This window comes from Plecotus auritus (assembly GCF_963455305.1).
Source record: "Plecotus auritus genome assembly, chromosome: 5".
Taxonomy (NCBI): Eukaryota; Metazoa; Chordata; class Mammalia; order Chiroptera; family Vespertilionidae; genus Plecotus; species Plecotus auritus.
In genome coordinates this window covers 7,772,286-7,794,547 of record NC_137776.1, presented here as the reverse complement: position 1 = coordinate 7,794,547, position 22,262 = coordinate 7,772,286, and the positions used below count along the sequence as shown (strand labels likewise).

Below are 22,262 nucleotides of genomic sequence, written 5' to 3'. Positions count from 1 at the left end.
AACCTCCCCCTCACAGAAGATCTAGCCCTAATCTCCCAACTCCCGGAGCCCCTCCCTGCTGAGCTTCAGCTCCTGGCAGAATCTTGAACAGACTTAGTTTTGTGGGTCGTGCACGGGGAGGGGGGGCGCTATTTTTTCTTTGTACACCCGACCGATGCAGAGCCCTCCCTTATGCAGCCAAATCTTGGTTGGCTTGGGCCTTATGAACTCTACTGGCCTCACCCTGATTACTCTGTAAGACCCCAACTTACCACAAAGGTCTGTGGGCCCCTGCATGGGACAGCTAGACCTAATATACCCTGGGACATTTGCTGAGTGGCCTCAGACCCAGCACAGGCACTCAGTTTGAACCTGTATCAGTCTGGTGAGAACCATTCACCTCTACTCTGATGACTCACTGAGAACCTCATTCATGCAACTCAAGAACCACCAGAGGCTCTTTCAGTGACTGAGTCTAACAGGCAGCCGGCAGATGGAGACAGACCTTGGGTGCCTTGAGACTTTTGCTGGCCTGCCCCCGGGCCTGGTGCTAATAAAAGCCAATCTTGGTGCATAGTTTGGTCCTTCCTGTTCACACCCAGGCCCCGCAGAAGTAGCTATAAACTGTGTATAGCTTTCTAGCTCCAAACTGGTTACCTTCCCTGGGCCAGCCACAGGTCTAACATAGGCCTGCCCCAGAGTTCCTCCCAAGAGGCCCCAAAACGAGCACAACCAGTGGCCAGCCTCAGAAAACAACAGAACAGGATCCAGTAAGCTTCACGAGCAGAGCATCCGCGGGAAGAAACCCATACCATTGCAGTCAATACCTGACAGAGGCGAGAACATACATACGATGGAATAAAGATAGTCCATCCAATAAATGGTGTTAGAGACCTAGACGGATACATGCAAAACAATGAAATTAGACCACCTTCTTACACCATACACAAGAATAAACTCTAAATGGATTAAAGGCTTAAATGTAGGACTTGAAACCATAAAAATCCTAAAAGAAAACACAGGCAATAAAATCTCAAATATTTCTGATAGTAATATTTTTTATATATCTCTTTGAGCAAGGGAAAAGAAAAAAATAAGCAAATGGGACTACATCAAACTGAAATGTTTTTGCAAAGGAAATCTAAAATGAACAGAGTGGAAAGATAACCCACTGAATGGGAGAACATACCAATGATCTAATAAGGGGTTAATATCCAAAACTTATAAAGAACTTACACAACTCAACAGCTAAAAGAAGCAAGCAATTCCTTTAAAAAAATGGGCAAGGGATCTGAATAGATACTTCTCCGAAGATGACATACAGATGGCTCAGTGTCACTAATCATCAGAGAAATGCAAATTAAAACCACAATGCGCTATCATCTCACATCTGTCAATACGGCTACCAATAAATCAACAAAAAAGTACTGGTGAACATGTGGGAGCCCTTGTGCACTGTTGCTAGGAATGCATACTGGAAAACAGTACGGAGTTTCCTTAAAAAATTACAAATGAAACTGCCTTACGACCCAGCGATTCCACTTCTGGGAATATATCCCAAGAAACCAGAAACACTGATTTGAAAGAATATATGCATCCATATGTTCATTATAGCATTATTTACATTAGCCAAGATTTGAAAACATCCCAACTGTCCATCAGTAGATGAATGGATAAAAAAGCTGTGGTACATTTACACAATGGAATACTACTCAGCTGTAAAAAAAGAAGGAAACCTTACTTTTTGTGACAGCATAGATCCATGGTCGGCAAACTGCAGCTCACGAGCCACATGCGGCTCTTTGGCCCCTTAAGTGTGGCTCTTCCACAAAATACCACGGCCTGGGCAAGTCTATTTTGAAGAAGTGGCGTTAGAAGAAGTTTAAGTTTAAAAAATTTGGCTCTCGCCGAAACCGGTTTGGCTCAGTGGATAGAGCATCGGCCTGCGGACTGAAAGGTCCCGGGTTCGATTCCAGTCAAGGGCATGTACCTTGGTTGCGGGCACATCCTCAGTGGGAGGTGTGCAGGAGGCAGCTGATCGATGTTTCTCTCTCATCGATGTTTCTAGCTCTCTATCCCTCTCCTTTCCTCCCTGTGAAATATCAATAAAATATTTTTAAAAAAAAATTTGGCTCTCAAAAGAAATTTCAATCGTTGTACTATAGATATTTGGCTCTGTTGACTAATGAGTTTGCCAACCACTGGCCTAGATGAACCTGGAGAGTATTATGCTAAGTGAAATAAACCTGACAGAGAAAGACAAATAAATTTGCTCGTATGTGGAATCTAATGAGCAAAATAAACTAACAAGCAAAACAGAAACAGACTCAGATAACAGACTGACAGCTGTTAGAGGAGGAGGGGACTGGTTGAAAAAGGTGAAGGAATTTTTTAAAAAGCTCATTGACACAGACAGTAGTGTGGTGATTACCAGAGGGAAAAGTAAAAGAGGGTAAAGGGGAGATAAATGGTGACAGGAGACTTGATTTTGGGTGGTAAACAGACAATACAATATATAGATGATGTATTAAAGAATTGTGCACATGAAGCCTCTATAATGTTATTAGTCAGTGTCACCCCAATAAATTCAATAAAAATTTAAAATAAAAAATAAGTCCTGGCCAGGTGGCTGTTGGTTAGAGCATCCTGTACACAAAAGGGGTTGCAGGTTTGATTCCCGATCAGGGCACATACCTAGGTTGCGGATTCCATCCCTGACTGGGCACGTACGGGAGGCAACTGATTGATGTCTCTCACATCGATGTCCTCTCTTCCTCCCCTCCTCCCTCCCTCTTAAAAAAAATAAAACATTCTTGGGTGAGAATTTAAAAATAAATGAATAAAATTTATGGGGAGATGAAAATATTTAATCTCTTCCAGTTTGGGAATTGTGCTCTAAATCAGATCCGGGCCAAAGAGTAATCATCTAGTTAGATGTGTGTATATATTCAATAGATTTCAACTCTCTACTGTATAGCAGGGAATTCTGCTTATTCCCATATGACCTAGTTTCTTAGTAAAACTCTTGCATCGTTACTGATTAACAGTATGGTCATTTGAATCCTGTTTGCAGGGTACTTTGGTAAGGAAAGTGGGCACACTCTTTACAGTAAAATGAAAGAGATTAGCCATTTCACACTCATATTTATGCTTCTGACCCATCCCAGGTGTTGGAACTCCATACTAAAACAGTCAACTTTAAGGAGCCTCCTCACCCTGTTATCCCCTCACCGTCGTCACTCACTGCATTCCTTCACTGCTGTTATCACTGTACTGCAAACAGGAAATAAAACCCTAATTTTGACATAGTCTCAAAGTCTACAGTGTTACTAAAGTTGTATCAAAATGTAAAACAGACTTTCTTTGATGTTAATATTTTCTATAAATATACTTATCTTGAATTAGCCATTTTATATTAGATACGTGCTATTTATTTTCAGTTACGTATTTTAAATATATACATATATGTAAATGATTGAAGTTTTACTGCTTGAATAATTCCAATAGAGGATGAACTGGTAACCTATAGGATAAGAGCAACTTCCAAGGAATGTTAAACATGTTTTTAAAGTGACACTCTTTTTGCTTTAATACTTTTTGTCTTTTTATGCTTTTGAAATGAGCTCTCAATTACAAAATATCAAACTGCTCTTTAAAAAGCCAGCCTTGGCACAATATGGAGAAGCCCACAAGTAAGGACAAATAGCAGCAGCAGGGGGCAAGAGGGGAAGTGACTGAAGCAGTGGTTACAAACAGTCACGGGAAGCTAAAACTAGCCAGCAGGATGTGCCCTAAAGTTAGCACAGGTTAGACTAGTTCAGCCGTGGGCAAACTACGGCCCGCGGGCCGGATCCGGCTGTTCTATCCGGTTCTCTTGCTCTCCCCTCCGCTCCTTTACTTTGAATTTATATTAGTTCACACAAACACTCCATCCATGCTTTTGTTCTGGCCCTCCGGTCCAGTTTAAGAACCCATTGTGGCCCTCGAATCAAAAAGTTTGCCCACCCCTGGGCTAGTTACTACCTTGGTCGGTGGCCTCAGTGAATTTGGGTTCAGATTCTACATGGCAATACAATTTCTTCCAGTTAAGCGTTCTTGGCCTGCACCAACCTTGGTGACCAGTCTATTAGTTTTTCAAAATGCTGTCGTAGACCAGATAGAGGTACTGAGAGGCTTTTGGGGCCCTACACTTCAGCAAGTATATAATTGGGGTTTCCTGGCTGGATATGTAGCTCAGCCAAGATGCAAATGCCATTAATGAGCTTCAGAGATTGTTACATCATGGTCCTACCCTTCCACATTCTGCTTGGCATAGTATAAATGCTGTTTTGCAGTTTGCTGGAAACAGCATTGAAATGCCATTCCTTAATCTGAAACTAAAGTTCATTTTTATTGGCAATAATTACTCCATTTTGCCATCTTCTATAGTAAGCACATTGGGTGGGATAAGGCAGCTGAAGTAGGAGACATCGATGTTGTTTTTCACAGCCACCTGCAGGTTATTTAGAGGTTCTATTTTCATGACTGGGCCCAAGGTGTTGAAAGGGAGAAGTTATGCCTGTTAAACTGGATTACAAAGTCTATCATGTGCAGCAGAGTATTATTGGTGACGTTTATTTCCATATAGATGTGTTCTGGCTGATGAGTAAACATTCTGGAAATCTCCAAGCCTTTAACCTTGACTGCAGGCAGCCAGACAGCCTTAGGAGCCACATACCCATCATGTGCCATACCTATCCCTGTAGAGAGTTCAAATCGATCATTCAGACAACTGCTGACCACACCAGTAGTAGGTGAAGGAGCAGAGGTTGCACACATGGATGATGGGATGAAGGACTGTCCCACTGGTGGACTTCCTCCCTTGCCTCCCACCAAGGTCACTGCCAAGATCCACTGCTCCCATTTGCATGGAGGACACCTATGACACATTGACTGGGGGACCAAGGTCAAGGTTTAAAAGGCCCCTCAGGTCACCTTGAGAAGGGGATAACCCGAGGCTGTTCTATGTGGTGACAGTGGCGGTGCCAACAGGGCTGCTACCTGCATCAATGTTTCTGTGATGCACTGGCAAGTGTATGCAATGGAGTCCATGACTTCCTTCCACAAGAGCATTGGGAGGCTTGTAGTACACAGAGGCCAAAGAACCAATGTGGCAGGTTAGCTCATTCAGCAAAGTTGGCTCAATGAGATATGATTTCTCAGAGGGCAGTGCCTTCTCAGATAAGACTGCTTCTTTGGCTGTGGCAGGGTCCATAGAGAGAAGCCTCCAATAAATATAGTCCTGTCTCAGAGGTCATGATTATCAGAACCCTGTGTTGCCAAACTCAAGACCTGCAGTACCAGCTCCTATGTTTCTGATGGTTTCTTGAGAAACAGCTTAACTCTGTCAGTAAGCAGAGTGAATACCATTCAGGAAGCTCTCATTTGTATTGTCAATGCTTTCAGCATATCCTCTCAAAATCCAAATCTTAGCTGCTTGAGCATCTGGCTCATCCAATGAGTGTAAATGCCCACACAGTGGCCATGATAGTTTCATACTTGTTAGGATATTTGTGGAAGATGTCCCTGATAACAATAATCGCCTCTTGGACCACATAATTTGCTTTGGTCTGGATGAGATCAAGCAATGCGTTTACACAAAGTTCTGCAGATTGCTCCACCTTGATGGCACACCATCCAATGGCCTGCACAACTTTGCACAAAGAACCAAGTCACCAATGCATGGGAGAACATATTTGCCAATGATTCAACGATAAGGGTTTAATCTCCAACATTTACAGGGAACTCATGCAGCTTAACAAAAAGAAGATAACCCAATCAAAAAATGGGCAACTGATCTAAATAGACACTTCAAAAGAAGACAGAAGGAAGGCCAAGAGACATGAAAACCTGCTCAAAGAGAGATGCAAATCAAAACAACAGTGCGGTACCATCTCACACCTGTCAGAATGGCTATTATCAACAAGTCAACAAATGACAAGTACTGGCGAGGATGCGGAGAAAAAGGAACCCTCGTGCACTGCTGGTGGGAATGCAGACTGGTGCAGCCACTGTGGAGAACAGTATGGAGTTTCCTCAAAAAACTAAAAATGGAACTCCCATTTGACCCAGTGATCCCACTTCTAGGAATATATCCCAAGAAACTAGAAACACCAATCAGAAAGGATATATGCACCCCTATGTTCATAGCAGCACAATTCACCATAGCTAAGATTTGGAAATAACCTAAGTGCCATCAGTAGATGAGTGGATTAAAAAACTGTGGTACATCTACACAATGGAATACTACGCTACGGTAAAAAAGAAGGAGTTCTTACCATTTGCAACAACATGGATGGAGATGGAGAGCATTATGCTAAGTGAAATAAGCCAGGCAGAGAAAGATAAATATCATATGATCTCACTCATTTGTGGAATATAATGAACAACATAAACTGATGAACAAAAATAGATCCAGAGACAGAGAAACATCAATCAGAACATCAAACCTCAGGGAAGGTAGGGGACAGTGCGGGTAAGAGGGGGAGATCAACCAAAGGACTTACATGCATGCATATAAGCCTAATCAGTGGACACAGACAGCAGGGGGGTGGGGGCATGAATGGGAGGTGGGGGGTAATGGGGGAATAAGGACACATATGTAATACCTTAATCAATAAAGAAATTTTTTAAAAAATGACAACAGCCAACACACACACACAAAAAAAAAAAAAAAAAAGAACAAAGTCAGCATCCACCTCTGTGATATACTCCTCCAGTTCTGCCAGAATCTGAGCAGTATTGGCTTGGGACAACAAATGAACCGTGATGTCCAATTTCTCTAGTTTAAAATAGGTGGGACCATTATATTTCACAAAGACCAATTCCCTGCTTCAAGATTTCAGGGCAATTAGGTTGATGGTCCTCAGGGCAAGTACTGCACCTCTGGTTCCCCAGACAGCAAAGTGGCAAGTGGAGGGGCCAACTTCTTCAGCATATTGTGCAGCATATTGTAGTAGTGAGAGTCCTTGGTAACAACTCTACACATCTCATTAGGACTTTTACTGCTGAAAGCACTGCTGAGTTGGCATGACATGGTCGGGGAATTACCACTCTCAGATGCTCTGAGCCTCCCCGTCATCTTCAGAGTTGTAATTGGATAGGCAGCCCAGAATGAAAATCTGGGCCCATTCAGGTAATGGAATTACTCAGTTAATATAGATAGAAATGTGGAAGTAAATACTAGAAGAAACAACTCAAGTGAACGTGGCCACTTGTGAAGAAATGAAGTGGGATAGGAGTGGGGGTCAGGGGGAGGGTAATGTTGGAGCCCTTTTTTATTTACCCATTAACCACTATTTGACTTTTAAAACTATGTAGTACTTTAATAAAAATGAAAATTAGCTTCAAAAGTGCAAAGAAGTTGAGTCATTGCCAATCAGTATGTATCAAAAAAATGGGAACAACATTGGGAGGAGGGGGAGGAATGACAATATAAGAAAGTCAATTTCAAAGTAAACATTAAACAAGATACAGAAGGCCTGCTTATTGTGACAAAAGAGTAAATCTATAATGAATAAACAAGTCTAATGTAACATCAAAAAATATAAAGTTAAAAACTGTTAGAAATACTAGGAGAAAAAAACAACTGGGAGACTTTAATATCATGACTTTATGATTTGAATAAATAAGACCTAAAAAAAATATGTGAATAATACATATTGGATTTTGTACCTTGCAAAGAGAAAACTATTTCTTTTCTAGCATCCATAGAACATTTCCAAAAGTTTATCATATTTTAGTCACAAATCTCTATAAATTCAGTAAATTATACTATGTTCTCTGACTAGAATGAGTGTTACAAAAAGAACATTGTGCAAGGCAGAAGTATTGAAAGACTAACTCCCTGACAGTCAAGGTTGCCTAGTGAAGTGGCAGTAAGTGGGTTGAGATAGCCTAGATCAGCGATCACCAACCTTTCAGACCTCACGGACCAGACCACCATGGTACACGGACCACCAGTTGGCAACCGCTGGCCTAGATGATAGTACCATGCTGTCCCCAATATGGTAACCACAAACCACATGAGGCTAGCCAATTTTAATTTTAGAGTAATTAAAATCAAGTGAAATTTAAAATTCAGTTCCCCAAATACAACTAGCCACATTTCAAGTGCTAAATAGTTCCATGAGGCTAGTAGCTACCATATTTGATAGTATAGATCTAGAACCTTTCCATCAATTTGGGAAGTTCTATCAGACAGTACTGCTCTAGAGATCCTGGAATAAATATGGAAAATTTTGAACCTATTCAGAATCTAAAATATGTATGCAACAGCTTGATTCCCTAAATTAGGAGCTGGCCTATGCCCAAAATACCAAAAAACTAGTATCAACGAGGTTGTTTCTTTGACTCAAACTAATCTTAACACACACACAAATATCTCAGGATGATACAGATATATGGGATTACTCTTTATAACAGAGCATGGATATCTATATGCCTGTCCTACCAGTGCCAACTTTGAAAGGGTACATTTTGGGTTTGGGGCAACTTTATAAATGGCCTTCTGCCAAACTCTCTTCCCTTCTTAAAATCATGTTTTTTAAAACCACTTGATGTCTTCAAAAATAGAAGGAATGTTATAACTCAACTTGTTTCTATGTTGACCTGTTCCTTATTTTATACTAGGGGCCCGATGCATGAAATTTGTGCATGGGTAGGGTCCCTAGGCCTGGCTGGTGATCAGGGCCGATCTGTGGGGCAACTGGCAGGGCAATTGGGCCCCCCCCCCACTGGCACCCACCTTTGCTGGCTTGGGGCCTGCGGGCTGGGGGCAGCTCCTGTGTTGGGCATCTGCCCCCTGGTGGTCAGTGCGCATCATAGCGACCGGTTGTTCCACTGTTTGGTCAACTTGCATATTAGGCTTTTATTATATAGGATACTAAACATTTATACTGTAACACTAGAAAAGATATAGTCTAAAATAGATTGTAAGTAGAGAGACATGCCTAGACTCTGGATGTCACAAGAAAGATTTAAGTTATAAATTAAGATTGACTTTGGAAGCCAATAAAAACCCCTTGGAGATGGCCTGGCACCTTGCTTATTCACATGGTTTGTGGCAGTCTTTTCCTAGGAGATGGCAAAGAAAGAACCTCAAGACATTTTGGGAACCCCCAGGACTTGAGAAATTCACCCAAATCTATAGGTATTTCAGGCAAATGTTGATGATAACTATGTGTTTTGGCTTCTTTGCCCTGAGGGGCTAATTAAGGTTCGGTCTGGAGATTACTTATGAGATTCCAGCAAAGCAGATTTGAGAGAGCCTTTATGATCCATTACTATTCTTGTTTTAACCAAATAAGTCTAAATGGAAACTGGACTTAATAAAGTAAATAGTCTTGATTTGGCTATCTTTGATAAAAATTAGGGTGATTTTAGGGGGGGGGGGAAATTATGTTTCAATGGAATCTAGCACTGACAGTGAATAAATAAAAATAGAATCTATAATACGCAGTTGTGGATATTAGCCTCTAGTTAAAGTTTTATTTTTCACCTACAAACTGAATTGGATCCTGATTTTTTTTCTAGTATTCTTCCAAACTGATGTTTCATTTTCCCCCATCCTTTGACTTGGAATTATTGAGAACTAAAATTTTTTTTCTGAGCTTTGCACTTGCAAATTATAGCCAAAGGACCTGAGACAGCTCAAAGTTAAACAATCTTAATGACTGATGTTATGTAAACCATGCAGAATTTCCATCACCAGATATCCAAACTGCAGATAAGGAAGACCAGATTGTCACTGCTTGCTTTCATTCCAGCAAAAGAAACTAGCCTTACATCTAAAATCTTCTGGACTGACAAGTCTTACAGAATCAAACCCTTTTATAATTTGCTGTGAGCATTAACCTTTGTTTTCCTTCTGTTTCATAGGCATACCTCTTGTTCAATACCTGACTGCTTGTTTACACAATATAGGTCTCACTTTGGGAGCCCATCTGCATCTTGGCCTCCTGAAATGAAATTTAACAATTTAACTGAACTGACTTATTTTTAGGACAGCATTAATTGAGTCAATGAAATATGAAGCAATCTGCCAACTTCACTTCTGGAATGATACAATTCCTTAATAAGATGATGAATGATGCTTCGGGGATTCTGGCCTACCCCCTATTTTGGAAGAATCAGCTAACAGCCTCTCTGTTCCAGTCTCAAATCCCATTCCCTGTTTTCCTTAGATCAGAGAGATCTCCATACCCTATGGAGGCCAGGACCACAGCTCTTGTCAGCAGGAAGCAGTTACTGAAGACAGATCATAATTTATCATCACCCCTAAAAGATTTTAGAGATGGAAGTCTGAGTGGGAAATGAGACAGGCTAGTAAGAAGTGACGAGTAGAACTGGGAAACAGACAGTTTGTTAAATGGCCAAGCAGTTTACAGGCATCTAGTGAATCACAAAATCCTATCTTCCCTAACCAAGGACACTTACTCCTCCCCAACCAGAGGGTAAATAGCTTAAATCACCCCACATAGGGATACAGAGAGCAGAAATCAAATTAGTGCCATGTGCCAACCACACCCAAGGATAGATGTGAAATTAAGGGAATAAATCTCATTTTGGCACATCTGCATAAAACTGATGAATATTCTATTGAGATTCTCCCCTAAACTCTCAGCCTTTAAAAACTTTCAAAATGCTCCACCTCCCATAGGTCCAGATTCTCTTGATGATCCTGATGCTTTGGAAATTGTTAATCTCTTGGTACATGAGTGGCTATCCTACTGGTTACAATATGAGTTTCAAACAAAATAAAAAGGAAGGTGCTCACATTTTAAAAAAAAAAGAACAGCCCTGGCGAGTTTAGCTCAGTGGATAGAGCATCAGCCTGTGGACTGAATGGTCCCAGATTCGATTCCAGTCAAGAGCATGTGCCTGGGTTGGGGGCTCGATCCCCAGTAGGGGGCGTGCAGGAGGCGGCCAATCGATAATTCTCATCATTGATGTTTCTCTCCCTCTCCCTCTCTGAAATCAATAAAAATATATTTTTAAAAAACAATTCTCAAACGAAGGTCCCAGGGTGTGCTCTCCCTGCAGGGAGCACACCTGCGCCTTTCCCTTCCCCTCTTCCCCCAACAGGCATGTATCTCCTAAATTCTAAGGGACCCCACAAAGTTCACAACCAAGCGAGCGATGGACAGCGGCAGCCTGTTCCAGACTTAAGTCCCTGAACCTGTCTCCAAGGACCCTTTGCTCTGACTTAGTGAGCCAGAGCAGTCCCACCTGGACTCTCTCCTGTTGCTGCTTCCATCCTAAGCCCTTGTTTCAGTCCCCAGCTTGGATGGATGGATGGATGGATGGATGGATGGATGGATGGATGGATTGGATGGATGGATTGGATGGATGGATGGATTGGATGGATGGATGGATGGATGGATGATAGAGATTTCAAGCTCTCAGCAGTGAGCAAGCCTCCCCTGAGTTCTGGCCCCTCCTAATATCTAGACTCTCACTTCATGACACACTAATAGAATTAATGTCACATGTTCTGCAAGTATTCACTAAATGTTCATTGATGTCCTCCTGCACTCGCCTACTCTAACTTATACTTATCACTTCCCATGCATTCTTTCTGATCTATATTTTCTTTCTCTTAACAGACAGTGTGGAGCATTCATTATTAAGACAAATGGGCAGCTCTAGTCCAGCTCAACTGATTTCTTGTCCAATGATCCTTGTGTGGCCAAGACCCAGCTTCAACCAACCGGCTAGAAGCTGCCCATTGTGAAACTTAGGGTTAGTTAATCCTCGCCATACTTATTTATTCCACTATAAACTGTCTAAATTTGATGAAATTTGCTTTTTCAGCTGTTCTACAAAATTATTTAGGTAGATGTGGCATGTTGGTTTTTTTAATGTGTTTATCTGATGTTGTGACATTTTCTACATATTTTATCCATTCCATAAATGATAACCACAATGAGAATAGTGAGATGTCTTTCATTTTCTCTGCTTTGTGTTATTCTCAACCTTTTACAAGTTATGTTGCATATTAATATCTATTTTAATATTTGGGATAAGAGTCATATCTAATTGTAATAGAATTTTAATACTTTAATGCATTTTAGCATATATTTAATCTTAATGATTTAGTTCTACTGCTTTGCTATTTTGTCATTTAATAAGCTTTTGTCTAATTTTTATTTTTCGTTACTGCTACTCTATAATTTTTTTCTGCCATGGTTTTCAAAATTTGCATAGTATTTATACTTTTTGATAACATTTTCCAAATATTAGAAATACCATCAACATGATCAGTATTCTTGCCTTTTCATGTGATTATTATGACTATATTAAAATTCTTCTCTAACATTTGAGATAATGCTGCAGCCCTCCTATAACAGAAGCCATTTGGTCTCAAATTTTATATAATATGGATCACCTAATAGAATTGTTTTGATAAAAGAAGGACTCACCTCTGACATAACATTGGCTAATATTCCACTGTATTTTATTGTTCTTTGAATGCCTTAATACTTTCACCTTTTCTTCTTATATGTTACCAATATATTCAATTATATATGTTATTTTTTTAATGTTATTCTTAAAGGACAGTTGTTTTTGTAAAGAGCAAAACTATTCTTATATCAAAGGAAAACTTTAAATTCTGATTCTAAAACCAAGTCTTATAAAATTGGGAAATAGGTAAGGAGGAAAGCCATTGTTCAAAAGTTACAGAGCAAATCACAGTGTTATCACTAAAATTTCTGTACTAGTATAAAAAAAAACACCTTACATACATTTGCAATTCTTTCACTGACTTCCTAATTTAGAACAGAAAGGGTAAATCTATAAATATTGGTATTACCCTAATAAATCTCTCTCTTCCATCCCCAAATGTCTTCCATGCTCAGCAGCAGCAGCAGAAATAATAGGACATAGACCCCCAAGTTGTTCCTGGTGAGCCAAATAGGATGTTTCTTTTAAAATCATAATGAACATGTTTGCCAAATTGCTTCATGAGACCAATAGGCCATATGAACATATACTTAGCATATAAAGATTCTATATACATTCATGATTCTCAGTTTTTAGAAATGTAAATAGACTAAGTTCCACAATGAAATTTCTAAAGTTTTTGTTTTGTAAGTAAAAATTATTAGCACTGATGTTAGATCTTCTTTTAATAACACTATCCTGAGAGCACTTAATCCACTTACTTGCTTCTTGAAAATAACTTTCTAACTCGTCACCTTTGCTTACATTTTGCATACCCATTACAGAGAATTCAGCTTTCCTTATTTTTTTCTAAATGTTGAATTGTTTGAGAAAATATCCAAAATTTATTTTAATGATCATTTCTTCATAAAAATCATCTAGTTCATCTACTTTTTTTATTAAACATCCTTCAAACTAAACATCTTCATACACTAGGTTAAGGGTATAGTTTTCACTGACATGATTTAATCTCAGATCATGCAGTTCCAAAAGAATCTTATATCTATTGTTAATAAAGTACAGTTTGTTATATTATAGTAAGACAAGCTTGTATCAGTGTATGTCTGAATAGGGTTGTGTGTAAGAATGTAACTACATCTTTTCTCGCAGGCAATTGCATTCTCAGAGACTTGCCAAGTTCCAATATGAATATTAGTACCTGAAATATGATTATTTGGATTCAGAGTTAGGAGTCCTTGTTCTCCAGCACATATTTCTTGAATCTCACTCCCACCTTCACTGATGAACAGCAGACAGACTAGGTATGATTTTCTTCATAGAAATCAAGGCTACTTACCGATAGACAGATTCCTTTGGTGTTTATCAATCATAGCAAGTTCTGCTTTAACTGCTGCTCCTTATAGTAGTCAGAAAGTTCTTTACTTTGCTGATCTCTGCTCAAAGTTCTTCTTGCAGAAATTACATATTTACCATTCAAATCAGGACACTTGAAACTGAAAGGGGGCACCAAAAATAATTAAAATAATTCTTGAAATATATACTATTGACCAACAAAGAAGTTTATCATATTAATAAACCTATAAAATCATCCTATTCAAAGGCTATTTTTCAAAAATGAAACTGTAATAATACTATAAGCAGAAACCTACACTGTCCCAGGAAAATTAATAGGTTACCCTATTAATATATTACAAAATGAATGTAACATTATACTGAGATAAAATATATATATATATATAGTCTAGAAGGGATTAAGCCATAAGAGATAGGCCTGAACTCCTCTGTTACTTTAACCCTTGAAACATTATGGTTTCTGGTTTAGCCACTGATACAGCTATATAAATAGAATTATATTTCGGTATAAGCCTGTTTCCTTATGTTATAAACATAAAATCATAGAATCATATACTTAAGAACTACAGAGTCTACAACTGGGAAATAGTATTAAGATATTAGTCTTAAAATATTGATAACTTAACCCTGTAACTAAATTTGCTATATAATTACTAGGTAGTTCTAAAGAAAAGTTTTGGTTAAAGTTATTGAAGATTGTTTAGAGTCCATGATAATATTCCTAATAAAATTTGTATTAACTTTGTTGATGATGATAATCTGTTATAAAAGCATACTTAGAATATCACATTTTTGCTTACTATATTATTCCAAGGCAAAAATAATACCTTATGATTATATAGCAACCTTACAATTTATGAGCACTTCATATACATTATCTCATTTTATCCACTTAATATTTTTGTGAGATAATCAGGCAAATTTTTATGAGAGACTTAGAAAAGTTAAGAGAGTTGCTTAAGATGACATAGCTATTAAGTGGTAGGACCCCAAACTTCTAATTACTAATTGTCACCTATAAGGAGCCAAGGGAGTGGGGAGGGTGAGAGGGAAAGATCTTAAAAAACACAGCACTTTTCAGAAATAATTTTTGTCTCATCCAAGAGTTATCTTTTGTTGGATCACTAAAATTAAATCTAATACAAATTAAATCTTAGACACAAATAAAATGTATATTCTAATCCCTTAAGCATCTGGAAGATTGAATCAGAAATTATTTCAGTTGTAAAATAAAGTGTGATAATTCTAAAATAAGCAAATTGTGATAAACATGCATCTGTTTAATCATGCTTTTACCAAATAACCTAAGTATGAACAGTTTCCTAACTAAAATAGTAGAAATAGAATTATTCTAGAATTTAGTTTAGATTATTAATCAAAAATTTTCTTTGAAGGTGTTATACAACTCAGTATTCTGGGAAATATAAGAAGGAAGCCAAGTTAAGAAAGACCTTCTGAATTAGCCAGAAAAACATTAACCCCTCTGATCGCAAAAGATAGCTACAGGTGGTGCCATCTACCCTTTATATTTTGAGAACATGGCACATTTCCACATTTTTGAAAGCATAAAGTCCACCAAGAAAAACAAATGACCATTTAGTTGCTTTTCTTCTTTCTTTCCATTTTTCTTGCTAATAACTGCAATATAGGTATTTATCAGTTTTTGTATAAACCGTCCACGTAAGGTTTGCTATTTGGGAGAAGGATTATTATAATTTAGGAGTTTTTTAACATCCTAATGACAAGTACCAAATTCATGCCACCTTTTATACTGACAAAATGTGTGTGGTTTTAAGATGAGTGGCTCATTAACAGAATTGCCTACTGAAGTCTCCTTAGCTCAAAAATTGCAACAGTGCCTAAAGTTAAAGATAGCCTCGTGTCATTGGAGTGAATTTTCTCACAACACTCATTTTGATAATTATCTTTATTTTACAGTCATTCATAAGTGTTTCTTTTCTGGGTAGAAGACTGTTTTGGAACTTCACAAAGTATTCTGTAGTAATGGGAGTAACTGTGTAATTGTACTATTTAGAACATTTTTAACCTAGAAGCATCAAAGTCTGGTCTTTAAAATTCACCCGTTGTGTTTAGGAATTACTCCTGACATTACCTACCCTAGCATTGGCAAGTTGCTTCATTGATTGTTAGTAGGCATGCTCAGAGTCTTAGTAGATCAATAGAATGTCAAATGTGCCCAAATCATGGAAAGCACAATGGTGTATTATTAAACATCCCTTTTTAGAGAAATTTTGCTTTTTATTTTGGACGGTTTAGTTCATTTCCATTAATTATATAGAGGTTGCTAGTTTTTAGAACTACCAGAACATTTGATATTCAATTTCTGTTGTCAGATTCAGGCTAGGCAATTGGTTTGGCCTACATGCTTCTTCCAAAGTTCTATTCAACTTTATGAAATAATCTCAGGCTCTCCATGGTGCTCGCATTTTTCTTGAATAACAACATTCAAACTCAAATCATTTAAAGCAGGCAGAGCAAATGATGAGGTATTCAGGCAAAAGAATTTGGCTAAACACTGATGCTCTGAAGTAGGCATTAGTCAAAATGTATAATTTTCCCACTCAAGTGTCTTGAGCAAAGTCGTATCTCTAGCAATCCTAATGCTCAGCCATGGAGCAAATAAAAATCACTTCTTGGAACAGTGTATTCATTGGATGCTTTACTTAACAATAGGATAAATTATTACTCTGTTAATATGGAAGTTCATTAATAATTCCCTAATTTTCTCTGCATAGTTGCTTTCTCAATCCTAGGACTCTAATTATGTATATCACTAACTACATAAATCTTCTTTTTAACAAATCTTTATTAAAGTTCAGGGATAGCACAAAAGCGGTATAGCCTAATAATTGAGAAATACTATTAGATATGACTCTTCTCAGATCCCTGTTAGTGAGTCTTTTTATGGCCTTAGAATGCCGCCCCATCCAGCAGCAGGTCATTGCCTAAAGCACATCTAGTCTCTCAAAATCCAGGCCCAGTTCACATATTATTCTTAAAATCTTCCCCTAAAGTAATTACAAAATAAGACCCATTTCAAATGCATTAAACCCTAATTTCCTTTAAATCTCTTAATCGGAACCAAGGTTACATCTGTGAGAAGCAGCTTTTCTCAACCTTCATCTGTACGTTTGAAACCTCGATAGTCTCGAAGCCCACACTTTCTTCCTAGAAAAGATTTCAGAGCAAAGGATTCAATTCTTACTCCACCTTCCTCTATTGACTCTGTAAGTAGAGTCTTGGATAACTATTTTATCCAATAATAGAAAACAACCAGCCCCATATGTGGTCTGGTAACAATATGAGGGTTTTGGATGTGCTTACGGTTAAATATTTTTGCTTTTTTTTTGAAGGAAATTAAAGAAATCTTAGTAGGCAGAACATTGGAAGTGCAGGATAAAATTGTGGTTTCCTTTATTATTTCACACACACTTAAGTAACATAGACTTGTAATCTGTAACAAGAACCAAGGATATGTATAAAACATATATTGATAAAGTTTGAAAAATTCAGTCATCATCTGGCTATTTTCTCAACATGAAAAGGTCAAAAACAACTACTTAAAAACATCTTTGGTGTTTGGGTTTTTTAGTTTTATTCCAGATGTTTCATATATGTAAACACAGTCATGGCATATACAGAATATACATAGCAACAGGCCATTTCTTGTAATATGGAGAATTTAACAGGCCATTTGTTGTAATGTGGAAAATTCAAATAATATGTAAAAGATTCTAGCTTCTACATTATTTTTGTTTCACTGTATTTAGGTTAATGTATGTTTTGCCTATATTAAATGTTTTTTATAAACTCTAGGATTACATTAGAAACTTTGCTAGACATTAATACATTTAAAAATAATTTGTATATATAACATGTGGAAACCTGTCATATTATGACCATTTATCTTATACCAGTTACTGTGGACAAAGATGACACTATTCTTAACTATACTTAAAGGTATCTCCATGTCTATTTTTGGCCTCTTTGGTCATTCACACAAGAAGTATAAGAGTTCTTATAGCATCTTCGCAAGTAGAAGCATTCACTGCCTATGTCATGTCAGACTCAACACAGTGACACTGTCAGCAACCCTTTCTAGCTTCCATTCAGGTCTTAGTTTGTGAGATTCTTTTATCCAGGCTAATTCCAACTCTTTGTAGGAAGTTTTCAATTAAAATAATACACTTACTATCCTAATGTCTATGCCAAAGGAAAAATGAAAATAAAGTCAGCAACAATCCTATGTTTACCAATAGATTTTATGCCTGTGCTCTAGCTGTGTTTTGCCTTTAGAGCATGACTTGTTTAAAACTGCTGAATTCAGACTTACCTACCTTCACGTGTTGAATATTTCAAAAACATCTACCTCCACAAATGTATCAATGATGAGATTTGACAACTTGGTTGAACTTGTCTAGTGCCCTTCTCACTAACCTTGATGTTAAACATTAAGTTTTCACCATTTCCTTTGTTTTTCTGTCTGAGATCAGGTTGAGTTTCAAATTTTTATGCTTAGGTACATACAGTTATACATTTATACTGGTTTTTGTGCCCCAGAACTGATAGCTCCACTTTTAGATGGTCTCCATGAATTATGGAAAAAGGAAGAAGTGCTATCTACATACTCTCCTTAGGCTAGAAAACTAATTTAATGGCATCAGTTACATCAAAAATGTTTTATTTAAAATTTGTTATGAATTAACTACTTTCTAGAGGTTGACTTAATGTGGACATTTTAATAAGAAAAAACTTTCTACTTTGAAGATCATTAACTACCAATTTTTTATAAAAGGTCAGACAATATTATAATGTTAAAAATATTTTTGTTATATTTAACAAAAAATACTCCTTCCAAATCCTAAAATGGAGTAAAAATCCAACCATCAGCTTTCATACAATTAACCATACATATTTCCAATACTTCATTTTAATACTTAGTTTTCTTCTATAATATCAAAATGGGCTTCTTACACATTGTAAATTGATTTACTTAAATGCACTCCAGTAATGAGTTATAAATGAAACTAAACTCAGGACTAAAAAGTTTTGCTTTCTAAAAATGTAGGGAGTGTCCATAAAATAAGTTTTATAGAAATTTAAATATAAATTTAATGCAGTAATTTCAGTTTACCAGGATTGAAGATTCTTTGCTTTATGAAAGCCTTCATAAATTCATTTTCTTAGTGATTTTTGAAGATAACAAAAAAGCCATATATTATTTATAATACATATATCAGTGTGATTTATTAACAAGAAATAGACTGCCATGCAGAAAAGTACTGAAAAAGTGCCCATTGTGACTTGCTAACTCTGGGACTGTGTAGCTTGAATTTCGAGTTCTGATGAAATCATTTAAAACATAGAATAAAGATATAGGTGTTCTTGGCCTTCTAAGTTAGCAAGAACTTTTGATACATTTTCTAAAATACAATATAGATGATAGCTAAGTTTTATATAAACATAGATTTTATCACTTCATTAAGGTGTAGCCAATGGCCAACATAATAGCTACCTTTCATAAAACATGTAAAATATGACAGAGTATTCTCTATGCAATTCACAATAAAGTCTCTAATTTGGGGAAGTTAGAATGTTTTGATTGTCATATATATAAGATTATATTTTACCAGGAATTTTCCAGTATGTGTCATTTTAGCTAATGGAGTGGTTTATGCTTTGGTAATAACTGGAGTCAGAAGGTGTTTAATCTGCTTTCTGCAGGCTTGTTAGGAAAGATGTCACAAGAATATAGTAATAAATGTTCAGTAAATTCATAGAACTTAAATTGTTAATAAATAGATGAGTTTTTTAGTAAGTTCATTTGTATTAAAACTGTATGTATGAAATGAAAGTTTCAGTGTTTGTAACCTCTAATAAAATTCTCTGGCCTTGTTACTATAATAGTTAATTCAAATAAAACTTTTGAATATTGATGTTTTCATGTATAGAGATAAATGTGTATTTTAAGCATCAAATAGTAAAATGTTATTTCAAAATACTTAGCTTCATGGATATGATAATATACTTTCACTTAGAGGAGAACTGTTGGAGCCAAGAATTTGGGACACTGTTCTGAAAATAAGAAGATAATCTTAAGGAAAAATAAAAATAGAAACTATAGTTATTAACATTTTTTAAAATTTACACCAGCACATATAAGTAGGCTTAGAATAATAAAGGAAACTATTGAAAGCAAAAGAGGAATATATCATATATTATGGTAAAAGTAAGAATTTTTTTCTAAGTTTCTATTTTGGCAGTCATCTGTTTCAGAATCTAGCTATCAAGAACTAATTCTTTTTGAAACAATCATTGATATATTTCAATTAAGGATTCTTATGTAGACTTTTCATCTTTAGGTCTGGGACCTGATTATGCTACTTCCTCCTCCCACAATACAATGCCTTCAGTATGTACTCACTGATTGGTTGTGGTTTTGATGCTGCGGACGGTGCGGAAGCTCTGGCATGGAGACAAGTTTGAGTCTAGGTTCTCCTGCTTCACAAGCTGCATAACCTTAGCCACGTTACTTAATCTCTCTGTGCCTCAGCTTTTCAGTTAAACAGAAAGACTACTTCACAAATTAATGGGGAAAGTAAGTGAGAGAACACAAATAAGGAACATAGAACTTTCGGTTCTCTCCCTTCACCTTCGCTTATTCCTGAACCAACAATTGTTAAAAATGGCAAAATTATGGCCAGGAGTGTCTCCCTTTTTAATCCATACGGAGGATTTACTGAAGAGATAGTATATTTGCTGACATTTCTATTCAAAAAGTTATTTTCACAGAGACATGCATGGAAAAGGTCAGTCTTGGTCACAAAACCTTGTCTGCTATAAAACTTTCTTTGTTCACACTTAGCCGTGATCCACTTGGTAGTGAGCATTAGACTGAAGTGTTAACATCTAGTGCAGTGGTTCTCAACCTTTCTAATGCCGCGACCCTTTAATACAGTTCCTCATGTTGTGGTGACCCCCAACCATAAAATTATTTTCGTTGCTACTTCATCACTGTAATTTTGCTACTGTTATGAATCGTAATGTAAATATCTGTGTTTTCCGATGGTCTTAGGCGACCCTGCTAGCGGTTCTCAACCTGTGGGTCATGACACATATTTACATTACGATTCATAACAGTAGCAATATTACAGTGATGAAGTAGCAACGAAAATAATTTTATGGTTGGGGGTCACCACAACATGAGGAACTGTATTAAACGGTTGCGGCATTAGAAAGGTTGAGAACCACTGATCTCGTGTGAGTTATCTTTACTTTCTCATTGCATGGCTTCTCTGAATTCATGAAAGGCAGTTTTTTGTTGGTTTTTTGTTTTATAGTTTTTTGCAGGCGAACATTTATCATTTTCAATTTTAGCTTTGGGTCTTTACAGTTTGAGGCTATGTTATTAGGTCATACAAGTTCATAATTCTTATAACTTGTTATTATTCCTTTTATATTCGCACTTTATCTTTAGTAACAATTTTCCCTTCAATATAGTCTACTATTAATATTATACCAGCTTTCCTTTGGTTAACATATGCCTAGAGTTTCTTCATGTTATATCTTCTGTTATGTCTAAGTATATACTTTTTAACTACATATAACTTTTTACATTTAAGATTGAACATTGCTATCTTTTGAGAGAGGTTCATCCTATGATGTTTTATTACAATTACAAATATATTTATATTTATTTCTACCATCTTCTGGGCTTTTACCAAATTTTTCATTTTTCTTTGCTCTTTTTTTCTCCTGTCTTCTAGTGGATTGAGTTCTAACATTACATATGGCTTGAAAGAAATACATTCTATTTGTATTTTAATGGTAACCTAAAATGTGTAACAAACTTGTGAACTCTGTATTTTTTTAATGTATAGCTTTTTAATCAGTAGACACTTCTAGACTAGTTCAAAGGAAGCCCAAGTACTGAAACTATCTTAATGTGTTCCAAAGTAAAAGATATTACCCTTTAAAAAATATTTTAAACAGGAAAAAAAATGTGTAATTGGCCATATTTTTATTGAATGTATTAAAAGAATAGAACTATGACCCAATCTATAACCATCATAAATTAACTTTTGAAGGTTTATCTTCATGTTAAATTCAGACCAGTGGTTGTCAGTTAACAAGGGGGCGGGGGGTACATGCAAAAGGTGTAGCCTTCGGAGTGGACTAGCATAAGGAGGTCAGCACCATTTCACCATCCCGTACACTAAGAAAAGTGGCCTCGTCCATTTCCACAGGTATTCCCAAAGCTGTCCCTCCAGTTTACCCCGGGAGTCTTCCCGGCCTCCTGCAGACATTTCATCCCCAAATCCTTAATGACTTGAAGGCAGGGCTCACCTCTCCTGGGAGCTAGAATTTTCTTCTTGCAGATGGCACACTTGGTTTCCTGAAACATCCTGACGTCGTATATCATCTTGTTCTTGAGTGAGGAAGCATTGTGGACTTTAAAATCCATG

At 37.0% G+C, this 22,262-nt stretch overlaps 1 pseudogene across 1 annotated transcript; it reads right to left on the bottom strand.

The window, feature by feature from the left end:
• Positions 1-4,105: 4,105 nt before the first annotated feature.
• Positions 4,106-22,261, bottom strand: LOC308249573 (AP-1 complex subunit beta-1-like; annotated as a pseudogene). Its single transcript has 3 exons — positions 22,144-22,261; positions 6,672-7,165; positions 4,106-5,663 (listed from the first exon to the last, which is right to left on the bottom strand). The product of its transcript is annotated as an AP-1 complex subunit beta-1-like (transcript).
• Between the last annotated feature and the right edge of the window lies 1 nt (position 22,262).